Here is a 15,295-nt window from a genome sequence, read left to right on the forward strand (position 1 = left end):
CGTCACTAAGCACAGGACTGGGCCCATAGGCAAAACCCTAATTCCCAACAGCAGAGAGGCTGAATATGGGCTTGGATGTCATAATCTTACGGATGATGTGCTGGCCCCTGTTCTGAGGTTGGTAGGAAGCTTCAACTGACATCAAGATGGCCATGTCAATAGGCAAATTGTGATCCTACCTTTGAAATAACTTCCAAATGCAATACGGATAGCCATTTGAGAGGTTAGTAGGGAAAGGTACATTTGAGATTTCTGAGTACATATTTGTTTCAAAAGCTAAAAGCATAGTGACTGGTAAAAAGGAAATTACAGGTATTACTCATTTTACTACCATGCTATAGCTCAAATTAATGCTTAAGCAGTGATGTATTTATCAATTAGCATTATTTCCCTTTCCCTGTCTGACTCCCTGTATTGTTGTAACTCCATCAAATAGTCATTTGCTTTTTTATGGTAATAATCCCTTCAAATTTGCTCCTTTCATCTGGATCCCTGTACGTTATTTGTTGTTCTGCTAAATCCCTATTACGGAGGCCTAGGAGTTCCAAAGGCCTGATGAATAATTAGAAATGTTTTATCCCTAAGCTTCAAAAGGGTGCTAGAAATAATTATAAGCAAACATTTTATGTAGCATTCCATATCAATCCAATCCCTGCTTTATGTTGTTTGCACTTTAGATAGTGAAGGAAAGAGTGAGATCTTGATTACCAGCTCTGTCAGCATACAGGGGACAGATGTTCGAGTTGCTATAGCTTTCTTCTTCACTCTACTTCCTGGCATCTTGGGATGTTCAGTAAATTCCACTGTTAGTCAAGCCTGTAATCTCACAAGGGTGAAGTTAATTACTGATCAATCAAAATGAACTTCATAATCCTATTGACAACCAGGACTGCTCTTGAGCCTCTCTCTTGTCCATAAAGTGGCTTATTGCAGTCATCTACTGTGCATATAAATAATGCCAGATCAAACCAGGGAAGAAGGGTTCAGGTTTTGTGACCCAAAGTTTAGTACTAGCCCACAATATGCACATCTGATTCAATCTTATTCTCAAGAGAATGTTGGCGAGGGGGGTCATCCATCTGTTGTATCCCCCTTCAATGGAACAGAGTCACGATACTTTATCTATATAAAAACTCAGCAAGAAGGGATATTTCTCTGCATCTTGAAAACCTAATTAGAACGCATCAAACTTCAGTACATTTGACACCATTTTGAGAATTACCTAATCACTTTGTTGTAATTTTTCCTAGTGAAAAGTATCTTTTCATTGGCAAGTGATCTACTGTCCCAAGGGCAAATATTTATGATAGCTAAGCATTTGCCAGGCTGATCTTTGCTATGAAAATTTGATCAAAGCTTATAAAATATCCCCAAAATAAAATGTAGAACCACGGAATCAGTCCTGCCAGGTGCTGAACGCTCAGAGCCTGATCCAGCAAAGCACATCAGCATGTGTTTAATTTTAAGCATATAAGTAGTTCCACTTGAAGAAATCCGGATGCTGCTGAAGTTAGAGGGAATTTTTCCCTTGACTTCAATGGGGCCAAGATTTCACCCACTGATTTCAAGAAGAGTTTAAAAGGATTTAATTTGAGATCAAGATGAATGCAACCTTACTGGGTACTGTTCTCAAAGGAGGGTAACTAGTGCTGTTATATTTCCTTGTGTAACTGACACTGGAGTCAGTGAATATTGGCCACTATAGATACCAGGCAAACTTTTGCAACTCTGACGTAGGTCAGGTGAGTAGTACCAGTAGGTAGTATTAAACCACTTTTATCAGAACTCCTATGGTTCACACTTGTATTACATCTTTTTTTTATGTTATATGGATTACAGTATAGTGCATTATGTAACAATATATTGTATTCTAAACTACATGAAAAAGCTTTCTTGATCCCATCTGCAAAGTCATTATCCTCTACTCATGTAAATACCCTATGAAGACCCACTTCTTCTGAGATACTTATACTTGCTGATGAAGTCTTCTACTACTTCTTATACTGTGCACTAGCCACCAGTAAGTAATTGCATAATCTTATTGATGTGGCTTCTCTCCTTCCTCTCCTACTTTTTGTGTCATATCTGAAATTACCCTGAAAGCTTTTCAGGGCAGGGGTCTGATCTTTTAGCTTTATTGAGAGGCATCTAGCACAATTTGGCACCACTAATTTAATGAATAATAAGAATTAATTGTATGGACAATTAATATTGAAAAGTTGAAAATATTGAAAAGTTGAAAAGTTGAAAATATTTCCAACTACATTAGTTAGGATACAAATGATAAAGGATATAAGTCATGATTCAGGACACCAGAAATGTCAGTGTCTGGGTACGAAAAAAACCTCACCCACAGGCATGTTATTGCATAATTGTCCACTATGCAGGGCTAATGCCTTCTTCTGAAGTGGTTCTGCCTACAGCTGGAAACAAAATACTGGTGTTTGTACGGTGCCTATCACAATGGGGTCCTGGACCATGACTGGGGCTTCTAGGGGCAATGATAATACAAATAACATAATAATGAAAGGTGCCATTGTTCTGATTTGCAAAGGCAATTCCTATGTTCCAATAATGCTATTGAATACTCCATACCAGAGTTTCTCAAAATGGGGTCCGTGGACCCCTGGGGGTTCCTAAGAGTACTTCCGGGGGTCCGGGGGCCCCACTGAGCAACTCCTCCATCTCCCTCCCAGCACCGGAAAGCCAGGGAACATCTTTATCTCCCAGAGGCTACTGAAGCCAAACCAGGAGATTTTAGGCATTAAAAGTCAGGTGGCGCAGCAGGGCTAAGGCAGATTACCTACCTGCCCTGGCTCCACGCTGCTCCCAGAAGCATCTGGCACATCCCTGCGGCTCCTGGGGGAGGCAAGGGGTCTCCGCAAGTGCCAACTCCGCAGCTCCCATTGGCTGGGAACTGCAGCCAATGGGAGCAGTGGAGGTTGTGCCTGCAGGTAGGGGCAGCATGTGGAGACCCCCTGCCCCCCCACCTAGGAGCAGTTGCCAGAGAGATGTGCCAGTCACTTTCGGGAGCCACCTGAGGTAAGTGCCACCTGATTGAAGCCCGCATCACCTACCCCCTCCCTCACTCCAACCCCCTTCCCCAGCCTAGTGAAAGTGAGTGAGGGTGGAGGAGAGCAAGCAACAGAGGGAGGGGGGATGGAGTGAGGGTGGGGTGGGAATAGGTGGGATGGTATGGGGCCTTGGGGGAAGGGATGGAATGGGGGTGGGGCCTGGGGCTGAGCAGGGTGGCTTGTGGGTCCCAAATTTTTTTAAATCAAAATGGGGGTCCTCGAATTGCTGAAGTTTGAGAACCGCCGCTCTATGCTGAAGTCAGTGGAAGTTCTGAAGCAAGAACTATAGGATGACTTCTGAAAAACACAAGATGTAGCATGTGTATCTGCAGCATAGATGCACCCTTTCACCTCACCCTCGCCAAAAAATGCAAGAGATTGTTCTTTTAAGTAACCCCCCGTCACACCACAATGTTTTACAAATACTTATTTGCTCTTTTTGATTAACATGCAAATGGTGCAAGCCTCAGATGTTCATCTCTGATTAAATACTGCAAACACTGTATATAACCTGCCTCTTCACGTTGTATCTTGTCCACTTTATATTGCATTGCTCTTGTACAGGAAATGGACTGTATTTAATATTGATGGCTCTGTATGTGTCATTTAATCGTCCCTATTGATTGGATTTCTTCAGAGTGTGGGGCTTGGACAGAAGCTTTGATTATACTGTAAGGATTCTTTGCAGTTTTCTGTTACTCAATACCATATCAATGCACCTTCTGGTGTGATATCACTTTCACAATCAATACCTGGAAAGAAAATAAAAGAGAGGCCTCCGGGGGGAAAAAGGGAAGAATGTGCATCTAAGTTCTTTTTTTGCACATAGATTAAATCTCTCCAATTGAAAACAATGTATTGCATGTTTTAATGTTAGAGCAAGATGGCGGAAAAGGCCTGAAAGAGGCCATGAATTGTTTGTGTAATTTTACATCATTTTTAACTTAGAAGTGACAAGTTCTCCCTTTAATTCTTGGTTGACATTTGAAAATGGATAACTTAACAATGAAATGTTCATTTCATTTTACTGTTATTCATGATTTAATAGTAGTGCCATAAATATGGTTTTGTATAAACTTGATAACAAGAGGACTCTCTCCTTATCAAACTTCATTTTGCTTAGAACTTGCTGTCTCAAAGTTTCTAAAGGACTTTGCAGAGTTAACACAATCCCATTGTTGCAAAATCTAATTGTGATTCCTAAAACCACTCCAAACTTAAACCATACCATTTAGCCAGCATGAAGCAATAATTCCACCCTCCCACATTAATAATATGCAGCAGATGGTGTGTCATACTAATGGTGAGATAGGTTACTCCAAAGGGAATGCTCAGAGAAAACAGACTGACATGTTCAGTGACTGGCTGAAAAATATCTTGGCTACTTCTGAGCCTTTAAGGCATATACCTTTAGTTCTTACTAGTGTTCGCCTGAACTCCCGTTCTCCGTATTCATTATCTTGGGATGAGGGGAATGCAAGCATCATGGACAATTTCTTTTCTATGTGAGTGTTTTTCAACCTTTTCAGGTTGGCAATCCCTTATTCAAAGTAAAAAATATCACAACTGGCTTATATTTACTATAAAAGATGGTAAAATAATTTGGGGGGTTTCAAGAAGTTGGCAGAATACTTAATCTTGGATGGTAATGATATTTAGGGAATAGAAGAATGAAATTTTCTTTGCTTTAAATTGCCATAACTTTTTCAACACCTTGAGACACTTCAATTTCCTTTCATGACACACCCCATCCCACTTCCACAGGTTTATAATCCACTGGTGGAGAACCATTGATCTATCTGTATGATTGTATGTGGGAAGAGGAGACGCTCTTCTTTATCCAGAAAATCATGTAACGTGAGCCAGTCCTCAACCGGTGTAAATCAGCACAGCTATATTCACTTAAATGGGGTTACACATTTCTAACAGATGAAGATCTAGCTCTTTAAAGATTACTTGTTGCCTAGCATGTGTGTAATCTTAATATTCAGGTACCATCCCTTCAATAAGAGTTGTACTGAGACAGTGCACAGACGTGTTATATAATTATATATTATGCATAGCATCTTTCATCCAGAATAATTCCAAAGCAAACTCTGCCATTAATTTCAATCACTCTGAGGGAACAAGATAACTTTTGAATACCAGGATGAAGCAAGAAGCTACCAAGAGATGTCCATCTTTATAAGGCAAGCATTATTCACAGAGAATTCAGCAAGGGACACAAGGACAGGATGATGTGCTGTCTCTCTGGAGTGAAAATAAGAGAGGGAACTGCAAGATTGGATGGGATTATAAAGTTGTCTGGCAAGTCTACTCTGGTGATACCCCCTGTTAAAACAAATGCAATGGCTTCATACGGAACTTCACAAATTGTAGAAGACTTCAGGGATCATAGAAGGGAGCTGAAAAAAAGGGAATGTCAAGTGAACTTCCTGGAGATTCTTCCAGTCCTGAGTGAGAGAAGGCAGAAGATACTGGAGGTGAACCATTAACTGTGCAACTGAAGTGAATCTGAAGATTTTGGTTTTGTGGAAGTTTAGTCCACAGTCCAGTGGGAGAGGGGCTATACAAAAGGGATGGCCTGCATCTCACAAGTAGGCAGAGATAATCTTCTCATCTGGAGACTATCTGGAGCAGCCAAGAAGATATTAAATTACCAACATGATGGGAGGATGCTAAGAAGGCAAATGCACAATACACAAACTCTGTAGGTTATGAACAAACTGAACTTGTGACGGAAAATATAAAGAGAAAAAAATTTCAAGCTGCTTATATACCTGTGTTAGGAGAAGTTAACAAGCAAGATGAATTTGAAATTCTCATTGATGAGAAGAAATGTGATACAATTGGCATTGCTAAAACCCGGTGAGATGATTGTTAAAAAAAACCTGATTATAACCTGTTTAGGATGGATAAATTGTCTAAAAGAGGAGAGGGATTGCATTCTACATTAAAGACAGCAATATGTATTTTAGAGCTACTGGTAACTCAGAATCACAGGACCTTGAATATATACAGATCAATGTGGTCATTAACAGTGCCTGAATGAGGATACTAGTGAAGGTCTGTTACAGACCAACATATCAAAACAGAGGCCAGGAAAAGTCACGCCTTAAGAATATGTCTATAATATGTGAATAGAAAAATTGTGTTATGAGGAGACTTTAAATTGGGAGTCATGTTGGAGGTCTCATGAAGCCAGTAGTAAAATATCTTTGCAGTTTCTAAAAATAATAATTGTTTAACACAAAAGGTATTATGCCTGATAAGAGGTAACTAGGGGACCTCATTATGCCTAGGGACCTTTGATCATGTCCTGATTACAATTCAGTTTGAGTGAACAGAGGACAGACCAGACCAGTAATGTATACATTTGGTGCTTCACAAAAGATTAATTTCTCAAAGGTGTGTACTTTAAGAAGTTTATTAGATAAACCAAAATGTCATTATTCTACAATCAAGAAAAAGGACAGCTTTGGCTAAAAAGCCTATTCTCAGTCAGTGGCAAAGTGAAGGCAGCAACTAGAAATAAAAAGTAATATATTGCAATTGAAAACAAAAGTGGAAAATGATAGCAATCAATATAAATTAGAACTTATGGAGTGTAGAAAATTGATAAAGGAAGCCAAAGACATCAGGGAAAAATCCATAGTTGGCAGGGCTAAGGACAAAAGGAAGGAGTTTTAAAAATATATTAAGAACAAAAGAAATCCTAGCAATGGTACAGACCCATTACTAAATAGAGATGATAAAAATGTTGTTAATGGTTCAGAAAAGACAGAAGTGTTCAAGAAATATTTTTGTTCAGTATTTGGAAAGAGTCAGGATGATGTACTGATATCATATGAGGATGATGAAATACTTTCCAGGCCAGTAGTAAGTAACTAAGATTTCTTAATCAGCAGGCTCAGATAACTTGTATCCAAGAGTCCTTAAAAAGTTGGTTGAGAAGATCTTTGGCTTGATGTTTGTTTTTAATAAAATCTTAGAATACCAGGAAATTCCACAAGACTGGAAGAGAGTGTTAATGTTGTGCCAATGGGCCATTTTTGTAAAGGTATTTAGATGTCTAAGGATGCAGATTGAAATCAATGACAATTATACACTTTGGCACCTAGTTGGATTTTCAAAAGCACCTATGTAAATTGTGTCAAGGGACCTGCCCCTTAAAGGCTGGAGGGCCTGGGGCTAGCCAAGCCTGATTACTAAAGAGGGACACATGGGAGGGTGAGGTAATTCCCTACAAAGGGCAGCAGGTAGCTGAAGTGAAGGGGGGAAGCTCAAGAAACTGCAGGAAGTAAAAAAGACCTCTGAAAAGAAGACCCTGATACCAGGGGGTTTGGAAGCAAGAGAGAAACCTAAGGCTTCAGGAAGGTAGGGCCTGGGAGTGGCCTGCCAAGTAGAGAAAGCCCCATGCAGGAAAGCCTGGGAGTAGGGTGAAAGGGAGACTGCTGGGAGTAACCCAGTTCTAGCAGAGAGACCTATGTGGGATGTGGGTTTTCCCTAATGAGACTATAGGTAGGAAAAGCCCAGGAGTGACCTGACAAGAGAGTAAAATTGATGGACTGTTTTCTTTTGGAACTTTATTTATGTGAATCAACTTGCACCTCTGAGAAGGGGTGCTGAATGGATAAGAGAAGCCTGTGTGGAGTTTAAGTTCTTTGAGGTAATTATTAGTGGGGCACTGCAGAGGCACCCCTGTCCACAAGAGGGTGCATCGGAGGCAGTGGACCCCTCCCCTACTTGCATCTGTAGGTGCTTAGGTCCCTTTTAAAATCTGGTCCAATATTTAAGGGCAAGTGGGATTACCTGGATAATTGTACGTCAGTTAGCCTGACATCAGTCTCTGTCAAAATAATGGAAAAGCTGATATGAGTTTCAATTGATACATTAAAGAATAGGAATATAATTAATGCCAGTCAACATGGTTTCAGTCATAGTATCAATAAAGCACATGTTAAATTGGTTAGAACTAGGTAACTGACATCTCAATAAGTAGTTCTGAATGAGGAATCACCTTTCATTGGGGATAATTCTTGTGGAGTTCACCAGCCATTGTTACTAGGCGTGATGCTATTCAACATTGTCATAAATGAACTGGAAGTAAATATAAAAATCTTTGCAGATAAAATGTGGATGACAAAGATGGTGGAGTGGCAAATAATGAGGCCTGGGCAGTAACAGACGGCAAAATGAATCGCTTAGTAAGCTGGGCCCATTCAAAAAAACAACAACATGTTCATACAAATTTATTCTGGAGTTTCTAACTAGCAAAAGCAGCAGTCATTACTAAACCTGGGGCGATATTTACTGTGAATGTTCACTAGAATTTTAAAGTGAATTTGCTTTGTCTAAGTCTATGTCTTTTTGCATTTGTGAATATTCATATTAAGTAAATTACTGGCAAGGATCTGCATGGAAACAATGGATTTTAAGCAGGTATCAGAAACATTCAGGAAAAGTAAATGCTGAATTAATAAATATGTGTATTTACACCAGAAAATTGATTTGAAAGAATTACTCCAGTCAGGGAACAAAAGTGTATCATGTGACCTCTGTGTCCAATGCAATTTAACCAAGCCACCTTGAATTTCAGGTATTGAATTCTTACAACAAGCTGCTTGTGAACAATCCCCAGCTGGAGAATTACTTGAAAAATATTTCAAATAATGAATCAATATGAGAAGGTCACACTCTGCTCCTGGACAGAAAACTGAATTAACAATTCATCAGAATAATTCACACAGCTCTGCCCATGGCCGTGGTTTTACACCTCATCTGGAAATAAGTGTACCCATCCCACTATTCTGTAGCATTGGTTCAAAATGGACTCGGAGGAAAGAGTGGTGCATCCTGAATCACCCATGCTATTCAAATACTGACAGGCTCAACTATGCTCAGCATGTGTGATGATCTGATAAGATTAGACCCTGAGGTGATATGACTGTAGACATTTGTGTGTGAACTGTTTAAGACCATATTCTGTGGCAAAGATTGCACCAGCTGTTCCTCATGAAAGAGTTTAACATTAACTTTCTTACCATCCCCCCAAAAGAAGAGCAGAGGCTACATTGGACTATTTTCTGCCATACATAAATCAAATGGAACAAGGTGTGAGAATGGAGCCTCTTCCCTACCCTTATTGGTCTTGATCAAAGGCATCCATGGAACATGGTAGATAAAGCTTCTGTGGCCTAGTAAAGTCAAGCAGAAATCTGATTTGTTGATTCCAACTTCAGCCGTGGTATAAGAAGGTGCAACTCTACTGAAGTTAGTTTGACCCAGTGTCTAAGACTGAAGGGTTTAATAAGAAAAGAAAGCAAGCAGTAATATTTAGTGAATTAGTCATTTATTTCACTGGTTGGTTTATGTTGAAAGATTACTGGTGATGCTAAAACTGCAATTGCATAAAAAAGACCTATAAATCTTTGTGCCAATATGCAATAGCTATTTACTGAGTTTTTAAGTGAATATAGTTCTTATGAAAGGTGCTAGATTGACAGCACTGGAGTCTGAATCAGCCCATCCATAGAATAGCTACAATAAGGCATATTTCTCCAAATCGGATTGTTCAGAGTGGACCATCGCTATTAGGGTCTGTGCCTTTTTGGGTTAAGCTTCTCAGGCACCGAGTCTGGGCAGGGAGCTGTTAATCCCAGGGGTGATGCATAACTAATGCCCCAGTCCAGCAAAGCACACATGTAACTTTAAATACATGCATAGCCCCATTGAAGTCAATGGGACTCATGTGCCTAAGGTAACGCATGTCCCTAAGAACTTTGCTGGTTCAGGCCTACGTCCACATAACCACTAGTTGTTGGCTGAGGTGGCCCAATAAGGGTGCCAAATAGTGCAAAACCAGGTTACAGTTTCTGTGGTCACCTATTCTCTAAAAGAGCTGGGTTGAGCCCACAGGCTCATTTCACATAACCTGTCCAATTACTACCAGATGCTAGCAATGTTCAGTCTCAGCCAACCTGAGCCAGATTCAGACTGTGACCTAAAAGGGAGAAGCTTTGTATCCCATTAATAATGCTATGACCCCAAGTCGTGATTAAAGGACTGTTAAAGTCATTCAGTAGCCTTGGATCATATTGTTTGCATTTTGTATTGTTGCATATGGTTTGATAACCTAATTACATCACTAGATTCACTAAAGCCCAAGTATTTTTCTCAAAAAAAGAACAGGAGTCCCTGTGGCACCTTAGAGACTAACAAATTTATCTGAGCATAAGCTTTTGTGGGCTACAGCCCACTTAGCTTATGCTCAAATAAATTTGTTAGTCTCTAAGGTGCCACAAGGACTCCTCTTCTTTTTGCGGATACAGACTAACACGGCTGCTGCTCTGAAACCAAGTATTTTTCTGTTTCTTGTTCAAGAATGAATCATATTAAGAACTCTCCTCACCTAGGAAATATCTTTTTGTTTTACTCTTTTCTTCTCAGTGGGTGAACTAGTTGCTTGCCTTTGTCTAGTTGCTCAAAATAACAAATGTCAAAGCTTGGAAACTGGTAATTTGGCAATTTTAGACAATCGCCTCATAACCATGTTTTAGTACACCTTTGAAGCGGTAGAAGTTCAAAGACTTTGAAAAAGATGACTATTGCTTTGCCTGTTGCTATGAGTCATTTGAAGTAATTGGTTTTGTCTGATGTACGTTTTGAACTGAGGAAGTAGAGCTTTATTACCACAATCAGATACAGGTTTTTAGCTAAGGAAGTGGAGTTTTCCTCACAGATGTAGATGTTTGCTTGATAAGGCAGAAAATAGACAGATGTGCTTCTATGCACTAGGGAAGAGGTGTGGAGAAGGAACAAATACAGCAGTTGAGAAAATTCCATGAAGCTACATTCAAGGGTTTTTGGAAAGATTCCCAGTAAGGAAATTTCTCACAAACAAGTAAACTCATATTTTAGAGATATACATACTTAAATTTGGATTTACTAAATAAACATGCTTGCTACTTTTTCCCTAGTGATTATACTGCAAAAAATGAAATAAATGTCTGAAAGGTTTTAAAAGAAAATCACCCAGTTTCTTTCATATGTCCACTAACAAAGCTAATTGCTTTATTAAAGTCCTGTTGTCTATGCTATTGTCCCCATTTCACATCAAAATGGCTTCAAGACAGTACAGTCTAAAGTAAAATAGCCACTCATTTTTAACCCTTATGGATTTTTAACTCTGAATAATACATCATCATTTTCTTTTGAGGAGATGCCTTTCTTTTCTAAATTCTTCACTTAAATAGCATTAGAACATATATAGGGAAAAATCAAGAGGGTCAACAATTGCCACATTTTCAAACTCTGAGTTGCTAGGGCATGGGCAGCTTACCTAGTGCATGGAGTAGAACCTTGTCTGATGGATGAGGCGGCAGTTCAGAATAGTGGCAAGTATATATCCAGTAGTCATGTACCAGGCAGATGGTGAAGCTGGAGTTGAGAAGGGTTGAGAAGCCAAATTAAAGGTCAGAATCGGAGTCAGAATTGCAAGGCAGGGAGGCAGGGACTAGACTGCGGGGGGGGAGAGGGGGCAGGAGTCAAGGCTGGAGCAGTGCAAGTGCACCTGCAGCTGTGGTACACATTGAGCAACTGCTGTGCTGTTGCTGCTGCTGCAAGGCTCAAGTAGCAGACCATAGCCTCTCCCGCCCAATCAGGAAGCACAACCATTTGTAGAAGGCTCACCAGTCTCAACGGAGTTTGATATGTTGCCTAGTAAGCAGGTTGGGAGCCAGCTGTGCTTCTGACACAAACCAACATTCAAAACTGCAAATGCTTCATCCCATGTCTCTGGAGTGGCATAGGGCTGACCAACTCCTAGAGGGACAGGGCTTATGCTCAGATGTGCTCGAACCTAGGCCCTCCTTGTCCTGCAAACTTTACATGGCAGTGTGCCTCATGGATGGGGAGGAATTTCTCTGCCTCCCTTTGTCTGACCAGAGGTATGGGGAACCAATTGGCTTTCATAGGACTCTCCTCTATTTAAACCACCTCTGCGTACGCAGAGGCCATCTTCCTGCTATTGCTGCTCAGCTCTCCCTCCCTCTGGTTAAGGTATATTTAGATTCATTTCCAGAATGCTGAGGATCTGATTTATCACCTTCTTTGGGATCAGAAAGGAATTTTTCCTGGTGGGCCAAATTGGCAGTCAACTGGAGGGTTTTTGCCTTCTTCATACATTGTGGAAGCACAGTTTAAGTTAAAAGGAGTAAGAAAAAGAATTCTAATGCTAGGAAGCATATAGATATGTTAAGACCATTGCAATTTGTGACCAGTTGCCATGGGATAGGTAACCCCCACTATGGGGCATCAGGTTGTGGGGGAATTAAAGTTGACGTTGGGTGGCCCAAGGAGCCTAGTCTCCCAAGTCACCACAGCAGCCCTAGCTCCTAGGCCATCATGGTCCAATGGTCAGAGTTAATGCAAGTGCCCTTTGGTGCTGGACGGCATGACCCAATGATCCGAGCCTGTGCAGGGCCCAAGTCAATAAGACTACCCTTCTTAGTAGAGCCCAGAGGCTAGACAGAGGTAGGCCACCATCCAAGGGTGGGCAGCAGCCAGGGTAGGGGGACCTGGGCCCTCCCTACTCCACTGGGTACCAGCCCAGGGCCCCATCTGCAGCAGGGCTATCGTCCACAGACTCAGCAGCAATCCTCCTGAAACTTACTGAGTCTATCCCTGATTCTACAACCAGAACAATATCTAGTTCCCCAGGCTACTACTTACCCAGCCTTCCAGGGCTGGTAGTTTCCAGTCTTTCGCTGTCTCTCCTCTGTCAGCAGTGGTGCGCAGGCAACTGGGGGATGGTTGGATCTTCAGCCTGGCTGGATTCCACAGCCTGGAGCTCCAGCAGTCTCTCTGCAGGGGTCTGCAACACATGTCTGCTCCCATCAGCAGCCAGCCCAGACTGAATTGAGCTAATCTCTTTTATTCACTGGTTCCAGCTGGAGCATGTCCAGCAAGGGTGAGGGGGAGTGGCCTCCTTAGCCCACACAGTGTGATTAACCCCCGCTGAACCAGTGTAGGGTAGGTACACCCCATCACATCAGTGAAGACAAAGACTAAAAGGGCCAGCTCCCAGACGTAAATGAGACCTGGGATATGGTTGGTGGACCTTTTTGCCTGTATGGAAAAGGGGATACATTATGTCCTGAAAATTGAGGTACCCCGTAGAAAACTCAGTCCACTTTGTGGGGGAAGGCAAGAGGATTCAGAGGTGGGAAAAGTCCTAGGAGCTAGGTTAAAAAGAGTTGAGACTGATTTATTGCTTATATTATGTGAGGACATTTAACACCACACTGAATTCAGTTAAATGTCTGGTATGTGGAAGTGAGTGGGTAGTGTCCCTCCCCATTATTAAGTTAATATATTTGTAGCCTGCTCCCTAAAATCTATTGCTATGTCAGTGCTCCATTCACCACCATGTTGTACTCAACATACATATGCTCTTGCACCTATTTGTGTATGCAGAAACTACAGCTGCTTTGATAAAAGGGCACTTGCACATTCAAACCTAGCGGGTACATTTTGCATATAGCTAATCTACAAAGACAACAACCTCTTATTGCAAAAGAAAATAAGTGCATGAGGAAAATTCATGTGTGTGCAGTTTTGGAAGCAGTATCTGAAATTTGGGTCTAATCTAAAGCCTACCAAAATCAGTGAGAGTCTTTGCTTTAACTTCCATGGAGTTTGAATAAGGCCTGAGGACCAGGGTTCACTTAGGCTGTAGTAATGAGTTGCCGGCTGCCAGTTGTAGCTTGACAATACAGTACAAACATACATATTTGAAGATCTTTCCCATTTCAATTTTCAGTTCCCTAGTAGATCAGTGCTGAGGTAACAAAATGGTCATAGTAGAGACTACAGATGTTGGAATCTGATAACTCTGGATGGTGTCTCGAAATATTTTTTGAATACTGAAAATGTCACATTGTTTAATTTGAGACTTTGGTGGTCTGAGCTTATCACCCATTTGTCCCCATAACAATACTGCCATACAGTTTGTTACAATTAGAAGATTCTTAGGAGCACAGCAATTGCCATATCACATTAGACCAGTGATCTGTCCATTAGCCAGGCATCTGTCTATCACAGTGGTTAGTAACAAATACTTCTAAGGAAAGTGAAGAATCCCTGCAATTATGAAATAATCTGCTGATAAGGGAATGTTCCTTCCTAACTCCAAGAAGTTAGTAATTATCCCCTGAAGCATTAGAGTTTACATCCCTTAAATATTTTACTCTATCTGTTTTAAGTGTGGATGTCCTTATTATACATGTATAAATGTCTAATCCTGTATTTGAATTCTGCTAAGCTCTTGGAGTCTATGATACCTTGTGGCAGTAAATTCCATAGGTTAAGTGGTATTAAAAACTCAGAAGAGACCCATAACTGGAATAACAGAGACAGAAGTGAAGTCGATTGGCAGAGCTACATCAGGAATTTACCCACACCTTGCCTGGCAGGTCTACTAGCCATTCACTTACGCGAATACCCTTTGAAAAGAAAACCTGATAATAAACTATGAAATAAATTAGTGATAAATCCTCAGCCTCAGGCCAACTCCAAGTAGCTGAAATATACGACAAAATGGAATTTGGCCCTTTCTACGAAATGAGTTCGACACCCTGATCTAGACACACTACTAAGCATTTATATTCCAATCCACCCGAGGATCTTTGTATTACAAGAATTGAATAACATTTCAACCCTAAATGTATTACACAGAAACGATTCCTATTGAGAGCATATCTCAAAGTCAAGCACAATAATTTGAAAAGAAAGAAGCCTGAGTCTAGTTTAAATATTGCTGAGTGATATAATGGCACGGGTGCACTGGCGAATCTGGAGAGGATCTCATATTGTTTGACAGATAAGAAGATGGTTTTCTGGTGGGATTTGATCTTTGTTTATAGAGATCAATGATTAGCATAATAATACTTTAAATGCACCATGCTCTCTATTATAAGAAGAGCTGGTCAGATAATTCATGAGGATTAATATTTATTGTGAATTTGGAAATAAGTTCCCAACAAATGATTATCAAAAATATTTTTCCATTGTTTGACCAGGTCTAATAAACACATGATGGGTTAGGACTTCAGCTAGAGTAAATCATTGTAGCTTTACTGACTGCAATGGAGCAACATCAATTCTTGCTAGGCACCAATTCTGCAAAGACTTACACATGCTTAATTTTAAGCATGACAAGG

General features: G+C 40.6%; 1 long non-coding RNA gene across 1 annotated transcript; it reads right to left on the reverse strand.

Moving 5' to 3' along the window:
- Positions 1-658: 658 nt before the first annotated feature.
- On the reverse strand, positions 659-12,946 carry LOC120374263. The gene is made up of 3 exons (XR_005585968.1): positions 12,807-12,946; positions 11,416-11,513; positions 659-816 (listed from the first exon to the last, which is right to left on the reverse strand). It is a non-coding gene; the product is annotated as an uncharacterized LOC120374263 (long non-coding RNA).
- Between the last annotated feature and the right edge of the window lie 2,349 nt (positions 12,947-15,295).

Source organism: Mauremys reevesii, linkage group 11, assembly GCF_016161935.1.
Source record: "Mauremys reevesii isolate NIE-2019 linkage group 11, ASM1616193v1, whole genome shotgun sequence".
NCBI lineage: Eukaryota > Metazoa > Chordata > Testudines > Geoemydidae > Mauremys > Mauremys reevesii.